This window comes from Stigmatopora nigra, chromosome 12 (genome assembly GCF_051989575.1).
Source record: "Stigmatopora nigra isolate UIUO_SnigA chromosome 12, RoL_Snig_1.1, whole genome shotgun sequence".
In the NCBI taxonomy this organism is placed as follows: Eukaryota; Metazoa; Chordata; class Actinopteri; order Syngnathiformes; family Syngnathidae; genus Stigmatopora; species Stigmatopora nigra.
In genome coordinates this window covers 5,473,859-5,492,215 of record NC_135519.1, presented here as the reverse complement: position 1 = coordinate 5,492,215, position 18,357 = coordinate 5,473,859, and the positions used below count along the sequence as shown (strand labels likewise).

The 18,357-nt window shown below is 40.6% G+C and overlaps 1 protein-coding gene across 1 annotated transcript in view; it reads left to right on the top strand.

Annotated features, from left to right (window-relative positions):
- The first annotated feature begins 1,427 nt into the window (after positions 1–1,427).
- The window catches only part of irf2bp2a (interferon regulatory factor 2 binding protein 2a), a 36,634-nt gene continuing 19,704 nt past the window's right edge, over positions 1,428–18,357 (top strand). Inside the window, exon 1 of the mRNA XM_077729452.1 lies at positions 1,428–1,446. The gene's annotated coding sequence lies outside the window, so the exon portion shown is untranslated. The remainder of the gene's footprint in view (positions 1,447–18,357) is intronic.

Sequence of the window (18,357 nt, the reverse complement as noted above, 5' to 3'; positions counted from 1 at the left end):
CGTGTAAGTAAGGGTTGTATATACTCAAATTTGATTGGACACAAATGTACTCCCTGTATATGGAACCAGCCAATTGGGTTGAGCGTAAGGTAAGGGTTACTACCACTTGGCTAACTGGCTAGCCAGTCCATCCTGCAGCGCACACCGTTAAGACCTTATTTGTTTTAAACAAAAAACCTATAAAAATATGGCCAGCTTTGCGATCAGAAGACGAAGAGGCTCTATTTGACACGTGTATGGAGAAGGTAATTTTACTTTTTAGTTTAGCCAGTGCATGTTGAAACCATCGGGCCACGTTAACACGTGGCCGACCAACCGCATGGCATGGACGACAGCTTTTTCACATTTTTATCCAAAATTCTATATCATAAATTGTGTTTAATTGGCTTTATTGGCATATGAAATCATGTGGCTTTCCGAGATCGAAGATGGGACACGTCGACTTTTTTTTCCATTTTACAATCATAAACGATTATGAATGACGCTTCTTGATTAAGTACAAAACAGTCTTATAATAATTTATCTAAAATCTAGAATAGCATACCTTTACAAATATATGTTGTTGGTTATTCTGGCATCTTTATAAAACTCCCCAGTTGCCATTTGTGGCCTCCTGGGACAAGAAAAGATGCAAGATCAATTTTAGAAATACCAAAACTGAGAGAAACTGGTGTGCTGCTCTTGGTATTCCACCTCTAAGACACTTCTGTATAATGTAAATCTATGTGTTGGTTTGTTTTCAACTGTGCAATTTTTTGATGAATTATATTGATATTTTTAATCAGATGATTTCTTAAGGTAAGGAGGTACTATCCTGGCTCATTTAATATTTAAAAAAAAGATAAGATTCACCATCTACAGATTTTATTATTATTATTAATTTTTTTCTGGTCTATAAATTGGAATTGGATTGAATGGATCTTAAGTAACCAAAAAAAAAACACTGCCCAAGTGGTGCATTTGTAAATTACATTAACCTAAATTGCAATTTATTTATATTATTATATCTTTTAAATTGTATGGCCATTAAATGACTGTTCCTTCCTTTTAACAGATAAACAATCTGAACCCCGAAACTGAGCTGCAAGTGTTTCAAATATGCACTGACACCCCAAGACCCCAGAGCAACCAGGTGAGTGTCTCCAAAAATCCCCAATATCGTGATGTTTTTATTCCTTTTGGCATCTTTAGTAAACCCCCCAGTTGTCATTTGTGGCCTCCGGGACCAGAAAAGGTGCAAGATTAATCTTAGAAATTCCAATACCGAGAGCTGCTTTCTGTCACTCTTGGTTATTTCACGTCTAAGACACTGTTGTGCATGACTCATTTTATGAATGGCTGTGTTCACTCAAGTGATAAATCAACATTCCCTTAATGGCATTTTATATTTACTTTTCAGAGTTTCATATTAAAGAGAAAACCAACTAGATGAACAGATAAGTTCTGGTAAGTTCTGTGGCGTATGACAGGTAGGACAAATGTCAATCAAGATTCACAGTACCTCTATTTGTATAATTTGTTTAAAAAAAATCCCTGGGTTTTTTCATTTATCTAAAACCATTATAACTTAAAACATCAAAATCATGAGTCAGAGTAAAACTAGTGTCTTGCTCAGTTTTTAGCCATTATACTGCACTTAAATAGGCTTTTTTATTTCTGGCAACATGCAACTCGGTGAAGTACAAATATGTAAAGAATTACTTTGCCTAATGGTTAAAAATGGACAAGGAGGACCTGAATTTCCCAAACCCAAATGAATGACAACAGCAGATTCGTGCAAGCATCAATATTGTGACCAGGAAGAAAACTGTCTGTTGATGAAGATTGTCAAAAATGTTCAATTGTGCCTTCACTACTGTTTTACCCAGAAACCAATGGACACAAATTTAGAGAAAAATACTCAGTCAATGAACACTTGAGTAAGCGGATGTTGTTTTCCGACCTACAGATGGCAGTAGCAAAGCACAGTAGTGTCGCTGGGGTTTTTTTCTTCCTATGAGGCAAGAGAGCTTTTTTTGCTGGAGGGGCGCAAATGTTTCTGGGAATTTCTAATTAAGCCCACTTGTATAGTACAGTGTGTTTCGTTTAGCTGGGTTGAACGGGGTCATTGTGTTTTCAGTGCAAGGCAGCATGTCCGCTGAGTGTCTCCAAATAGAGCCGTAATTATTCCCCCCTCCCCGTCTGCAGCTGTTTTTCTCTCAGCTCTCTCTCAGTCTCGACGTTGCCAGGAAACGGGAGGAAATGGTAAAGCCGCTTCCCCACTGAAAATAAAAGGAGGATGGTGAAAAGTCCATGCGAGATGTTCCGCTTTCCATGAGCTCATGGCTGCATAATGTCTGGCACTGAAAAATTGGTTTGTCAAGCATTTTCTCAAGTTGATGTGGGATATCATCCAAAAGTGGAGAGAGTATTTCTGGAATCATAATAGGACTGCTTGTGTCTTCCCTTTGCATAAAAAGAATTCATTCCCCAGATCTTGGAGCTTCTATACATTAATGTGATAGAAATTTACTTTTTGCTTTGGAAATAAATTGTGTAAAAAAAAACTATAGTAGTCGATTGTATGCAATTTTTTTCCCCATTTTGACTGACTGATTCCTGTCAAGTTCTATAATAGTTCAAGAATATGGAGAGAGAGTGGAATGAAATTAGGTTTGCTCGATTTGATAACATTTTTAGAAATGACATTGCCTTAAACAAGTGGCACGCTAATTGTTTAATTGCATTAAAATATTAACTAACGTAAGATCTGATTGTGAAGACTGTTTCCAGATATGAAGTTTGCAAATTTTCAGCTGTATTTTCTTGAATGTATACATTTTTGAAGTTCGCAAAATGAATACTACGCATATAATGAAGGTAGCCATGAAGTTGTATTCTCGAAATTGCAAGAGAATTGCACGTCAATTCGGCAAGCTGTTTTATGTAAGTGTACATATTAGAATGCAACATTATTGATGCACAGGTAGAGAAGAAGCAGAGTGACTTTTTGGCCAATCAGAATGCAGAACACTGCACGATGCAAATCGGAGAAGTAGCGAAACCGGGGAAAAGTAAACCGCGTTATAGCGAGGGATTACTGTATAATCATTTGTCAGTCGTATAAAAAACAAAACAATCGGGGTGTTTTTTATTCCTATTTGAATGTATGCATGGAATCTTAGGGCCATAAATCTGCATTTCGCGTTGTTTATAAAGGACGGAGTGCAACGCCACTGACATTCAACAGGGGGCGCTGTTGTTCTGCGCAAACACCCTTTACTAGGCGGCCCACTTTTGGACGGCGTGAATGAAGAAGGAGATCAGAGCAACTCCCTTTGACAGCTCTAAAAACCTCTGCAGCATGTGTTGGTGTATCTGTGATACTTTTACTTCACTGCTCGCAATAATTCTTTCAACCCGAGGACATAAACTGTCAGGGACTGACTGCTATGTTTAAATCTCTGCAGTGAAAAGAACGCAGGGCGTTATTTAAAAAAAGCGCCCATCTAGAACACGTAGTAACAGACATGGCTGGGGGAATGTGTCCCATAAGGACGGTCAGCAATAATTACCATTGGGCGGCGGCGGCGTGAATGTCAGGTCGCGATCTGGCGAGCGGAATGCCACGCGTGGCCGAGATTGGATATCTGACAGGTGGGGATGACTGCTAGTGCGGGAGGGAGCAGCTGTGTTTGGGAGTGGGGCGGCCAGAAATAGCTCGCTAGTATGCCGTTGCCATGGTAGCCTCGCCACCAGTCTGATGAGCTTTGGAGGAGATAGCGTTGATCTCCGGCGGGCCCTCCCCGCACTCGCGCCGTTAAGCGTTCTAACACCCCCAGGCCAGAGTCGCCGTGTCTGCGGCTGATGTCACGCTTGCGGGCCTCGTCAAATATATACGCAGTCACGAAGGGAAACATTAGAAGCGTGCCAGCAGTTATAATAATAAACAGCACTCGGGCCATTACCCAACACCTCTGTGTCATTCACCAAGTGAGGGCAAAGACGTCCTAAAAATAAAAGCGCCACTGTGTGTGCCCAGAGTATTAACTTGCACACAGATGACCCATTTTCCGTCTCGGATGGGCCAAGGAAGGGTGGAAAATGAGAGAGGGAGCAGAGCCGTTGGTGAATCCAAAGCAGAATACAAATCCGAAGGATTTCGCTTCCACTAAATCCTTGCCCTAGTGTGTTTTTTTTCACAATATTGTGCTACTCGCGAGCCCCCTCGGCAGTGGCGAAAAGCCCCATTTCTTCTGTGTCAACAATGCTGACGTAGCATGATAATGAAGTCGGAGGGAAAATTGGAAGTTTCACAGAGAGAATTGATAACAAAACATTTGCATATTGCTTTGCTTTCACTTGCAACGTAGGGTTCTCCATACTTTTTTTCACTTTAGTTAAAGAGGGTTAAAAAAAAGGTTGTGTAGAACATGATCACTCAATGCTGGTCTTCCTAATTGAAATAATATTGATGTCTATAACATCTCAATGTTTTAAGCATCAATATCCAATTTGCTCCCATCCTATAATTGGGCCACAGTTGGCCCGCGGGCCATATATTGGACACCCCCTTACGTAGTCGTAAACCAAGGCCAAATAGGAGTGGGAATTTCATGGGATTTTTTTGTATGAAAGAGGCTCACATTCTGCAGCCTTTCTCTTGTTTACGTTCCTGGCCAAACTGCCGCGCCCACCCGACCATCTCGCGCCCACCCGACCATCTCCTAACGCAAGGGGTGGGTGGGCAAACGCTTCCACAAAGGGCCGCAGCGGGTTCAGGTTTTCTTTCCAAGTCACCAAGAGAGGACATCTTTTCACCAATCTGCTGTCCTGTAAGTGCAATCTTGGATCACAGTCAGGTGCTTCTTGTTTCTGCACAAACCTCATTTGGCAATGGATCGGTTAGAACAAAAACAAAATAAAAACCCAGCCCATGATTACCGGTTTTCCCACCCTCGTCTTGACGTCATCCTGCCCATCCCCCCCCCCCCCCCCCCCCCGATAAGACTGAAACTCAATCCCACCACTCTGTCCAAGTGACGGACTATAGACTTAAGTGCATCACATGACTTGCCAATCCATGTTTACGCTGAGCAGCACTCTAGTCTTCCTCGTCATCCATAAGCATCATTTACCACGGCCAATGTGAAAGAATTCTGAGTAACCAGTTGACGTGAGGGTTAAATGAGGACCCCCACCCCACCCCAATTCCTTCATCTGCACGCTTTGAATAGCATGAGAGAGTCAGACGGGCTTGTTTTGCATACTGTCTCTCTCCTGCATTGACTTGTAGCAAATCCCTGCCCTCGGGAGGCATGTCGGAGGGGATTAATGGGAGGGTTTGGGCCTCACAGAGTTCCCCATTGTGACGGTGTAGACCCTCACTGTATTTTCATCACGCCAAGTGAGAAAAGAGCGAGCTGGTTTCGAGGGGAGGGGTGTTATAGAACGGTGTTATTTCTCACTGTCCTGATTCTTTTGAGTAAAGGGAGGGGGTAAATAATGTATTTGGAGCAGTAGGGAGGTGTGGTGGGGGTTTGACCGCACTAGGGGCATGCAAGGGAAAAGGCAAGTAAGCATGTACAGGAAGTGGCGGGCGAGCCGATGGTGGGGGTTGGGTGTGTGTGTGTGTGTGTGTGTGGTGGGGGGGGGGGGGGGGGGGGGGGGGGGGGTGTTCCTACAACAACTCGGCTGTGGTCCTCTGGGGAATGCGGGGCCTCAGGAAGAATGCTGCAATCCTCCACTTCCGCTCTTTTCTGCGTTTGACAAAAACAAACAGTGTGTAGTGCACTGCTTCTGCTTCCTGCCATTCTTAATGAAAGGCTCTGATGAGTATGTTTACATGAAGATTAGCCACACAGTTTCAGTGGAAGTAATATGGAAAATGCAGTTACTATGACTATACCTTTAAATACCATCACTTTGTTTTAACAAGTAAATCTTGGGGATGTCACCATGGTGTATTATTATTATACATTTAAGCAGCTTAAAAGTGGTTTATTATTCTATCCATTGTAAGAAATAGTATAATAATTATGATTGAGGGATTGAGTCAAATTTAATGCCTTTTATGTTAATTCAACTGGTGGACTGTATTTTTTTTACTTTTTGTACTCACAAACTCCACCAAATGGATTTCATCACTTCAAGTTTTAGCCTTTTTTGGGTTATTCTCCAGCTCCAAAAATAATTGAGTGCATAAACAAATGCGAATCGTTCTCCATTCTCACTTTTAAAAGCAACATCTCTAAACAAACAACTCCTAATACTAACACAGCCAGCGAAGCTTTGATCCGAGCAAGCCTTCAACTCGTCAGCCTTCAATCAGCAGGACCACGAATCCACACATCGACTTGCCCAACATGTCTCTATGCAATAATCTGAGATGAAATACTCTTTGAAATCATTTCTTTTAGCGCCCGGATGTCACTCTCCCTTCGTTTGACTGTGATGAAACCCTCGCTATTATACCATCATTTCCTTATCTCCATACGTCGACTCTTCCTCTCTTTCTCCCACGCCGGCTTTGCTTTTATGGGGAAGGGATGAAGGGGAACGTAACCTTGAAACACGAGCCAAGCTTTTTTCCCCGACTCCCGCTGCTTCGATAAATCGGGGACGGGGGGTGGGTCGACGCCTTTGCGCCAGATGTAACCTTGGCGCAACTTTTAGACGCGTATTGTCTTCCTAACTTGCTCACCTAGCAACTACAAAGTGGCTTTGGACGCCTTACATCTCGCCAAAAAGCGCCGGCTTTGAAGACTTAAGCTTTGAGACGTGCGCTTCATCAATTCCCCGCGCAAAAAAAAAAGTTAGTTTTGAATGGGGGGCCCAAACGAGGGGGCGGCTTATCGGACTGACTCTTTTAATGTTATTCATTCAAGCACGCTGTTTATAGGATGAAGTGGGCATGTTGGATTTTGCTACTAGTTGTGTGTGGTTATGTAATATAAGGATGTGATTTGTGTGGGTGTAGATGGCGGGATGGTATAGATTAAGCCTCGGGGTATGTTAGGTACCGGTTGCTTATTTTCTGGGAACGTTTGGAAGACTTGTTAAGAGTTTCTGTTCTTTGTCGGAACAGCTTGTACTCATTTGCTATGAAATTGTTTTTGGCAGAGAAGGCGATTTGGATGATGCTAAGAATAATCGGCAATTGTGTTTTTTTTTAGATGACTCGAGTTTTATGTTGTAAAGATGAGGTTGTTAATTTCCTTGGGGTTTATTTGTCTGGTGCTTTGTTTGTTTTTATGATAGGGTAAGAATAAAGGATGAAGGGACGTTGTGAACTTGTTGGGTATGTTTTTGAAATGGATGGGATGGAGGAGGATATTTTGGGGCGGGGGGTGAGGTCAATTTTTGAAGGAGAATTGGGCTTATAGTTTATATTAGGTTTTTTTTCTAAGGTCATTGTTTTCGCCAGGCAAAACCTGATATCTTATTTAGATTCATCATAAAGATAATCAAGGAGAGGATATTAAATTTTTTATTTGTTTTTATTTCATGTTTTTTAGATTAAACCAAGAATATAACATATAATATAAATAATATAGCTATATTATAGCATAGAGATGAAATAAATGGACCAACGTTCTAATTAAAGGTCGATTTGTACAAATTTTAAGTATAAATAGGACAATTTGCATTTTTTAACAAATAAAATAACGTTTAAAATTGAATAAAATACTATTGGGACCATTCTTAGACCAATATAAACTTTTGAAAATATGTGCAGATTAATTTTATAGTTTATTTGTCGTCAATGTGAATGGTGGCAGCCCTAGTAGCAACGTTTGGAAATGAAGTGGCCCCTCCCCTACCCTGTCTTTCCCACTCTGCCGTACTATCAAGTGAGTGGTACTTAGCAGAGAAAATTCCTGATTTATTTGTCATTTGGGGCCCTGGATTTGTCACATTAAATCTGCTTTACTCAACAAACCGGGAAGGGAGATTACAGCCTCTCGTAGGCCGTGAGATAATAATGACAGTAGCAAGTCGGGCTTTGCCTCTCAAACCAAAGTCGTCCAGAGGATGATGCGGAAAATGGAGAGGGCATCGTCGTGAGCCGCAACTTACGCTCGTACTACGATCAGGGCAGCAGCAATTCTCCGGACTTTTCCGCGTCCTGACGGGAAAAATGATTGCATATGGTCCCCGATCCAATTGAAATGGCGGTCAGGCTTTGAATTGTTCACGGAACTTAAGCTGCGTTTGCCCGTCCTTCAGCAATGGCTTCTTACTCGCCACATTGGCGAAATGTGTGCAAAAGTTGGAGAATTTTTTTTAGGCCTCATTCCATCACATTTCTGTCCTCACAGTTAGATTTTTTAACATTTTTATTGACAGTAAAGTGTTCCCAGTGGGTCTAGAGAACATGAATATCCAGCATTCGACCTATTTTACACAACGCTTTGATCTACTTCCTTTTTGGCTGGCGGTCTATTTACTGTTTGCATGCTAGATGTGAGCAACTGTGTTTATTTCCATTATAGCATTGAAAATAAATCTGCAACTTGTTTTCTTTTACGCCGGAAGGATTATTTTCAAATCCGAAATTTTGTGACATGAATATTAATGCCTTAATTGTGACATTTTTGACGTTTTAGTCATTTCAGTGGAATTTTTTAAGCAAACTTAAAAAAATATTGCACTCATTTTGATAGTGTGAGATAAAAAAAATATCACAAATGTATATTATCAAATCTTTTCATAACTTTTTCTCACCTTACGTTCACACAGTCCTAAACTAAATTATTCAAATCTAGAAGTTCATTCACATTTTAGCTCCATTCACATAAACTCCATTGCTCACGGTTTTTAATTAACAGACACATTCTGTTGACGACGAAAACGGCTATTTCATGTCTTTTTCCTGAAGTGAGCAGCTATGCAATTTAAAAAAGGTCAAGACACACTTACTGTCACTTCAATATGCCTTTTGCAATTAGAAATGCTTGAAACAATAGAAAAACTCAATATGCTTAGGGTCATGCAGGGTCTTTTCATGAAAATTCTAATTTCATCTCAATCCTCCCAAATTAGCCTTGTAGCTAGCCAGAAATACTCTGTGAATGCTTTTAGTTCAACACATGATGTTAAGTAGAAGAAAGGCATCTTTTTTTAAAGGCTCAGTGAAAGATCAGCACAGTCATCATCCATTTTGCACAAATTTGCCAATCATATACATTTGTTTTATACCCACCTGCACTTTTAATTCTTGTGGAAAGGGAGGGGCCAATGAATATTTACTTAGAATAAAATACAAAACAAAAACAATACGAATTAAGGATACTTAAAATTGTAATACTAATTGGTAATATGCAATGTTTGTAACCCTCACATTATATAGGCTCAGGGGTAAATATTTTTGGACCCCCTATTTCAAATCTAATTGTAGTATTAGTGTAGAATTTGCGTATTTTGCGATGGGAAAAAATCTATACATATAAGAATAATTTTGACCAAAATTAAGGAATTCATTCAAGAAAACCTTTTGTTTTTATTTGAAACGCAATACAAATAAAGGCAAATTAAATAATGAAAAATGAACAGCACTAAATACTATTTATTCGTTCGAATGAGCTAATAAAACGTATATATAAACTATAGAGACAAATTCCATTTAGTGTGACCGTCGTACTTTGGTAACTAGTTTCATTAATCCCTCTCATAGCTTAACTATTTACCTGCCATTGACCACAATAGACGTCCAATCCATTTTCACCGCGAGCGACTGAGGACAATCGAATTAAAAAGTTGATTTAAAGGGAAGAACTTATGCATAACCTAACTATATCACGCCCCTGATTTACAAAAGAAAAATCCTATTCCCTCCTTCCCGGACAAGATTGTAAATGCTTTCCAGGGAAAAAAAACGTATGATGTCAATTGTACTTCCACAAGGGAGACGTGACAGCTTTTTCTATCTTCCATCCCAGCGAGTGGGCAGGCTTTCACTTCAATAATGGATGTTAGCCGACGTGAACTGGAAGCAGAGATGGGGGGGGGCTCCGCCTCGCTCAATAATGAATCAATTGATCCCCTGCAGATGATGGATACGGTTACTATGGCGACAGATGCAATGTTACCCAGGGCGCTTAGACGAGAGGTCCGTTTCCCAGAACGGCACTCAAACCCGCGAGTGCTTCCAATCGGAAGTGTCGACGCGTATCGTGAGGCGCCTTCATCCAGTTGAATGGATGCTCTATCACCGTGAGGAATTAGCAATGGCAAAAATCCATCGCTCTCACTACAAAAAAAAACAAAAAAAACGGCCTGAATTAATCAGTTGTAGCTGCATTGGCGTAGAAACGCCGCTTCATTCCTGATCTCAACACACACTCGCCTTTCATGTACGGCGAGGCGCTTCCAAAAAAAAAAAAAGTGTTTACCGCGTCTGCATGTGTGCGTTGTGTTGTCATGGCAACTTGGCTACTTCTGGTCCAGCCGGGACCACGTTGCCAAGTAACAGCTGAGATATACGAAAAGAGGAGGCGAGAAAGCGTGGGCGCCGCGGCCGAAAGGAAGGAAGGAAGGAAGCGAGTGGGAATATGGCGAGCCGAGGGATGGGATGGGACTATTTGTACAAAAAAATAAAAAGGATGAACAAAAGAGGAGCGAGCAAAAGGTGAAAATAGAACATTAGATTCAAAAAAAATGAAATGGGGATTCAATTATTGCTTATGCTCGACATGTATTTCGGCCCACTTGTTTTTATGTTCTACTGCTAGAGAATACAAATGCCTTTTTGCAAGGAGAAAAAAACAAAAACACACCAATTGTATTATATTTTTTTCCATTTGAGTGTGTACTGATTCTTTGGCTGCACCTGTGAGCTCTTGTTGCTAGGCAGAATTGCTAGGCTTCCATTGTAATTTCTCTGAGAGGCAAATGAAAGCATATGAAATGTAAACTAGTCATATCAACAATGTAAACAAGTGAAATGACTCAAATACCAGCATTAGGGATGAGGAGTTGATTCAATATTTTTATTTTATGGGCTTTGTGTGAGGTCCAATGGCTTTTGTTGGATGCAGATGGCATTTTAAGCTCAGTGGCCACTTCCCCTGAAAACATCCTGTTTGATGGCTCACAATGACAAAGGGCTACTATGTTCAGACCGTGGTGAGAAGTGACCTAAATTGGCTCCTGTTGACATTAGTATGTGAATCAAGTGATGTTATACAGTAAGATGAAATCGGGAGATTCAAAAGTTATCATTTGATCCATTCCGGACCCTCCCAGGTAAAATGGATTGGACTATTATTGCCGTCAATAGAAGCCAAAGAGATTTAGAAAAGAAAACTAAATAATATTATTGAATCAAATTCCCACAGCAAAATAGATGTACGATACACTATTTGCTTTGATTTATTTATGGTTGAAGTTTCATTTGATTTAGAATTATTTTGTATGAATGGCTCGTTTTAATCAATTACATTTTTGGGTTAAAGGGTTAAAGTAAGAAGTATGCAGAAAAATAATCACAAATGAAAGAAGCCGACAGTTGCTAGGCAAAAAAAACCTTGAGGGGGAAAAAAAGTCATGATTCTTGCAAGAAACAGTCAGTTTTGAAAATATGTAATAAAAAAAATCACTTGTAATACAAAAGAATCCATCCAAAATAAAACTCAACAATTTATTGGTAAAAGTGCACCATTATTTATTATGACCTCCCAATTTAACTGCAAAGTTCTGGAAACAATTTTCAATATCAATTTCCCTCTTTTACAAACAACCAAAACACATTCTTGAATGGTGGCGCCGAACTAGTTAAACTAATGAGCACTGTGTTAAACAACCGTCACGGCACAGCGTGCACTTTTGTGCAGGGCGACCTCTCGGGCATCGAACCCCCGCTTGAAAACGAGAGCGTGCATCCCAGTCGACCACGAGGCTCTGGAATGCAAGCGCCTGCACTCAGTGGCCCCGAGTTGAGTCAGCACTGTTTTAGTACATGAATGGGGAAGGCTTGCCTTGCGTGAACATTCCCCACATTTTCTTTTCACGCTTGTTTATGTCAGAAATGTGCCTCTCACCCATTAACTTTGGCCGCCTTTTTTCTTTTTTTATAAACCATCGCTCCCCCCCCCCCCCCCCCTTAAGATCCCTTTAAGGCTTTGAGCCACATCATTAAAGACAAACAAAAGAGTGTTTTAATCGTGCACGTTTTACAAAGACTCATTAATTGTCAGCATCTGATTATGTCACCTCGCCATTGTCTCGAACCGCCGGTTCAAACGTTTCCTTCGGTGCTCATTAATAACAAATTTTTGTCCCTCGCCACCCGAGCGCGCCGATTTGTTGCCATGGAAACGCAGGCCGTGACGCGCAGCGCGGGACTAATTGTCATAGTCACCCCCCCAAAACACGCTCGTGGGCTCAAGTCGCAACGCTGGCTTGCCGTCTTTGTTACGTGATCCTCACGCTCCAGTACTCCTCCACAATCCCCAAAAAAGCCAAAACAAAAGAACGTTGAAATCCAGTGCGTGAGTGAGTGACATTACAGAAAACAATACCCACAAAAAAAAGGCAACGCCAAACAAACCCGCCCATTGAATTTCCCCGCAACCTTTCCCCCCCCCCCTCCTGGCGCTTTGATCCGAACAAAACGGCAGCCTGGGAAATGAGAAATATGACACCGAGAGATGTTCTTGCGTAAAAAATTGGATGTAGAAACAAAAAAAGAGAAAAAAATGGCAAACACCAGTGCGGTGGGAATTACAGGTGGCGAAAGCAAGGAAAACAAAAACAATAACGCTTTATATAACCAGGCTTTGCCCGTGGCTGGCGATTGTGCAACGAACGCGGCGTTGTTTGTCTACGCCGATGTAAACAGAGCTTTGCAGCCTCTGGAGGCTCGCTCGGTCGGCCATGTTCCTTGATGCAGCAGTTATGGGCACATGCCCTACTTTCATAAATCAGGACCTGGATGAAAAGGAAATAGTGTGAGAGGAAAAGGCGAAGAGGGATGAGAGGGGATGCCGTGTTTGCGAGGGGGGGATGTTGTGGTGGTGGGGAACCGAGCGAACAAGGCTCATATTGATGTTCCAAACACAGCTGCGGGCGTCAGCTGACTGGCTGGCCTGAAGCTCTGCCTCCCTCCCACCTTTATCAGCTTACACTGTGACCTTTCTCTCTCTAGTGGAATAGATTCCACCCCCCCTGAGCTCCTCCCCCCTTTCTCTGTGGGCTATCTGACCCTTCACCACTCGCCGTCCACATCCCCTGATAAGTTCGGGCCCACGTCCTCGTTGACATCCACTTTCTCAATGATGTTTGTTTTTAAGGTCCTTTATGTAAGAGCTAGTTAAAGCAACAGTTTAGGGGGATGTACAAAGTAACTGTAACTGTCCAAAAACAACAATGTAGTGTCTATCTATAATTTTTATACTCTAAAGCAGGGTTTGGGAACCTTTTTGACAGAAAGAGCCATAAAAAAATCACTTTTATTTTTCAAATGTGCTTCCTCGAGAACCACAGTCAGAATTTCAAAGTCAAAATACATGAAAATATACATTTTATGGTCATTTTACCCCTTCTATAGTCAAAAAAAGTCCCAGAATTCCTTCAAAAACATCATTACACTGTTGTTAATTCATGAGTATGAATCCAAAAAATAATTAATCATAATTCATTAGCCATGCTAGAGATAGTGTGACGCTCCTATTGGTGCATCTCTGTCACCATATTTTAGACTCACAGGTTAGCCACATGTGGCTCCTGAGCCATATAGAACCATGAAAAGAGCCACATACAGCTCCCAAGCCATAGTTTCCCAAACCCTGCTCTAGACAGTACCAGCTTCTTCAAAAGCATATTTTTATCTCCTTATTTTTGAGCTCTTGCAGCACCACTAAACCAGTAGTTGACATACCATAAAAACACCAACCACATAAGATCCTCTATTGTTTTTTGTTGTTGTTGTTGTTTTTTGTGTTCAGAGTGACAGCAGAGTCATTTTGAGAAGCCATTTATGAAATGCCATGTAGACAAACAAGTCATTTTCAATCTGTTTTCAGTCGGATATGCTTGTAGTTGAAGTTTATGTGTCAACAAAGCCGTTTTATTTATGCAAAAATACCAAGTGTGTCACAGTCTCATAGAAAAAATGAATGAAAACATGAATCCAAATTCCAACCCATCTTTAAAAATGTGATGTGTACGGTCGTAAAAAACTAAAACAAATTAGCAGTCCATACAATTTGACTTACATGCGGTTATGTATGAAGTGAATCCCTGTTTATTCTCGTGGAAACATTCCAGAGAAACCCACAATAAACAATACCTTAGTTCATGCACTGCATTTAGTTCCAGCTTCTTTTTTTTATGGCAAGTCAGATGATCTTTCAAGGTCCACATAGTTTAGTTCTATTATTATATAACCACATAGTTTACCCAATTATAGAATACATTCCCTTATTGCATCAGAAAGGAAAAACCCTTCACATTCCTTAGTTGTCTGCCATTTTTTTCAATTATAGTTGACCCTCATAAAAAAGGATAAATACACTTTTTGGTGAGTTTGATACCATTTTTTTTGCATCTAAACAGTAGTTTTACTCTGAAAATAATTATTATGAAATACAAAATATAATCTCATAGATTACTCATCCATTACTATTCACTTGGGTTTACCTGGGGAAAAGAAATCTGCAAATATTAGCTTTAAAAAAAATCTACCCTATTGTATAAACGTGAAAAATAATATAGTATTTGGCACCTCGTGTCTGACTGTTCTACCGTCGTCTCGGCCGCCCTATTTTTGATGCATCAGCACTTTCACTCGTCTCGGCTTTCAAACCTCGCCTGGGGAGCTTGCACAACTCCCCGTCACGTCCACCCACGCCCGACGACGCGACGGATCAGTGGGGCGTCACGGCATTTGCTTTCGTGCACTTTGGCGGGATTATCGGGCCACGCATAGAGCGCTCTCGGTAAACAAAAGCGGCACAGCTCGTTTCGGCGGACAGGTTAGGACAGAATTAGCCGTCCTGAAGTTAGAAACTGCTTCAGGGTCAAAATGAAGGCGGCAGCTGTTTCGAAAGGGCTCTGTTCTGTCAATCACGCCACTCAAGGCCTCTGGGGATTTTCCTGACTGTAAAAACAAAACAAAACAAACACCTTCTGCCTTGATGACATGCAAGTGTTATTGAATGGTGTGTCCCACTATGACCTCAGCGGTACTTTTTCTCAATTTGATAAATTGGTTTTATTGTTCCGTGTCGTTTCAAAGCTGTTAATAGACCATAATATTCTTCCATGTCAGAAACTTTCTCACTTAATGCCAAGTTCTGCTGAATGTGGTTTGAACTTGTATGGTAAAATTTCCCCGCAATTCTATTCGTCAGGACTTCCTTCCTCCTCTCACCCACTTTCAATTTCCGATTCACGACTCGTCGCCCAATAATATTTTCTAGTTTTTAAGTTCAAAAATCATTTTGTAAAATCTAAAAATATATTTTAAAAAAAGCTAAAATAAACATTGTTTTAGATCTATATAAAACTGAATATTCAGGGCCTTTAATCCAGTTCATTTAATCCATTAATTAAAAAAATCGATATATTATATCTAAAATGGTCCAGCCCACATGAAATCAAGTTGACGTTAAAGCAGCCCGCGAACCAACCCGAGTCTGACAAGCTTGCACTATGTCATTAGTTTCAACTATGCAGAGGCAATCCATTACATAAGTCATTTCTATTGCTCAATTTCACTAATTGGGAATTTGTGGTTCTTGATCATCTAGTTTCGAAGAGTCTTTGACAAGATTCTATAGGGCCACTTTAACCGAAGCTGTCACGTACACACACACACACATTAACACAACGCCTGACATCCCTCGCCGACTGTTCGCAGGAAACACTGACGTTGCTCGCGGCCGCTCACAAATCCCTTTCTGGGAAACGAGGCGCTTAGAAGACGTGCACGTACACACAAAGGGTGAACGCAGGCCACGTCGCCAATGCCAAACACAGCTCGCCAAGTCTATCTCCGGCGAAGAGGTCGGATCGAGTGTCCGCTTCCCGTGGGCGGCAAATAAGGAACATATTCTATGCCGTTCGACTCGACACCCCCCCCCCGCCTCGGTAACCATGCGAGAGAATTTGAGACCTCGCGGTATCCGGGCAGAACTCGGCGACGGCCAAAACATCAGAGGAATGGCGAGCGAGTGCTCGGCGGCGAAGGACAAAGTGGGAGCAAATATGAGGGAAGGCAAACGAAAGAATAGAAGCGTTTAAAAGAGGCACGGCTTCAAATGTCATTCGATGTTAGACAATGCCACGCAGCTGTCGCGCGTCTTTGAACTGCAGCTGTTCGCCATCCGTTGAAACGTAGACGCTCGCCGGCTGCAACGGTAGCGTGTAACGCATACGGGGGTCACGTAGGAGGTGGCGGGCTCGCTCCCCATTTAGAAAGATGCCAAGACCAGGCGCGTCACAACCAGACCGATGCCGCCTTCAGACCGAACTCGTTTTGTTGCTTGAAAATGAGTCGCCAAAATAATTTCGTAGTGGTAAGTTGCCAAATATTTCAGCACGTGACACCAAAACCACTGCATCTCGTAATATTACATTTTGAATAATTTGTACTACAATCTTGTCAGACTTGGATTGGTTCGCAGACTGCGTTAACGTCAACTCAATTTTTTGTGGGCTGGACCATTTTAGATATAATATTTAGATTTTTTTTAAATAAATGCATTAAAAGAACTGGATTAAAAGCCCTGAATATTCAGTTTTTATAGATCTAAAACAATGTTTATTTTAGTTTTTTTTAAATATATTTTTAAAAATTTCAAAAATGATTTTTGAACTAAGTACACAGAAAAAATGAATTAAAACTGACAACTATTTATTTAAAAGGGGGAAAATCAGGAAATGTAATATACATCTATACTCTTCATTTTAATTTGATCCTAAAACAGAAAGTCAGCACTTTCCCGGGCCACACATAAAGGTGCGGCGGACCAGATTTGGCCCCCGGACCGCCACTTTGACACATGTGATCTAGAGCGACTTCATTCTTGTAATGTTCTATCTATAATCTCATATATGATGCCTTTCATTTTGTAATATTAGATGTATGAAGGTCACAAGCAAAGGACATTTCGCCCGTTTTGATCACAATTGCCTTCTTTTTTTAACCTTCTGACGAAAAACCACCGCCGCGCCCGGGCTCTTTATCGAGTGGCGTGATTGCCTGAGAACGTGTCATCCTCATCTCGCCCACTTTTTGATCCGATCGGAGACAATGCGCCATTAAGGCCGAGACTTGATTTTCTAAAGCACGGCTCAATTACTGGAAGGAAGATTCATTATCATATCAGAGAGAGCAGACGTGACTTTGCAAATAAAAGAACACATTAGACCGCTTCCCTTCCTCGTGGACGGCGCCCAAATTATTCCTATAACGTAAAGAGGGCACCTTGATTTCCGCCACCGTTGACCAATTAGCATTCGGGAGCTGTTTTACACACTAGCCAATGCACAAAGCCTTTTATTTTGATGAATATTTTCCAGAAATATTGTTTGGCTTTGTAATCTTTGCACAAAAGCACCCAAAAATGATGATTAATGGCCCTCAGCATGTGTGGTGCTCGTGTCCAAAAGACAAATAATGAGTTTGTTTTGATTTGGCGTGTTGAAGCTTGAAGGCGCAAACGTTGGAAAAGTTTAAGTGCACAGAAGGTGCTTGGCAAAACATCATTCGGCTAATTGATACTTTGGATTTGGCAGACATGAGCACTACGGGGAACTATTTGTTACATTGTCATTGATTCATCATATTTTATTCTGGTCCAATGCATTTTGAATAGGAAGGTGTGGTGTGGCGTGGCGTTTTTTCTTTCTAAAGGCAATTTCTCTTTTCATTCATTTGGAGGGTATTTATGGTATTTATTTATTTATTATTTTATTTAAAAAAAAATAAAAAGGCAAGAAATCTATGCAACCTTATTTTTGTTTTGCTAAAAATTATTTGTATAATAGGGATTTGGATTGGACTGGATAACTTTATTCATCTCTTATTTGGGACATTTCGTTGTCAGAGTAGCAAGAGAGTGAGTATACAGATACAGAAAAATACATTTTAGACATAAATAGATGGGTAATAAGTAAGTTGATAAATAAATACATGAATATATATATGTACACATGTGTATGTGTATATGCACATGTGTATGTATGTACACGTACATATACACATACTCATGTGTACATACATATACATATATATATATATATATATATATATATATATATATATATATATATATATATATATATATATATATATATATATATATATATATATATATATATATATATATATATATATATATATATATATATATATATATATATATATATATA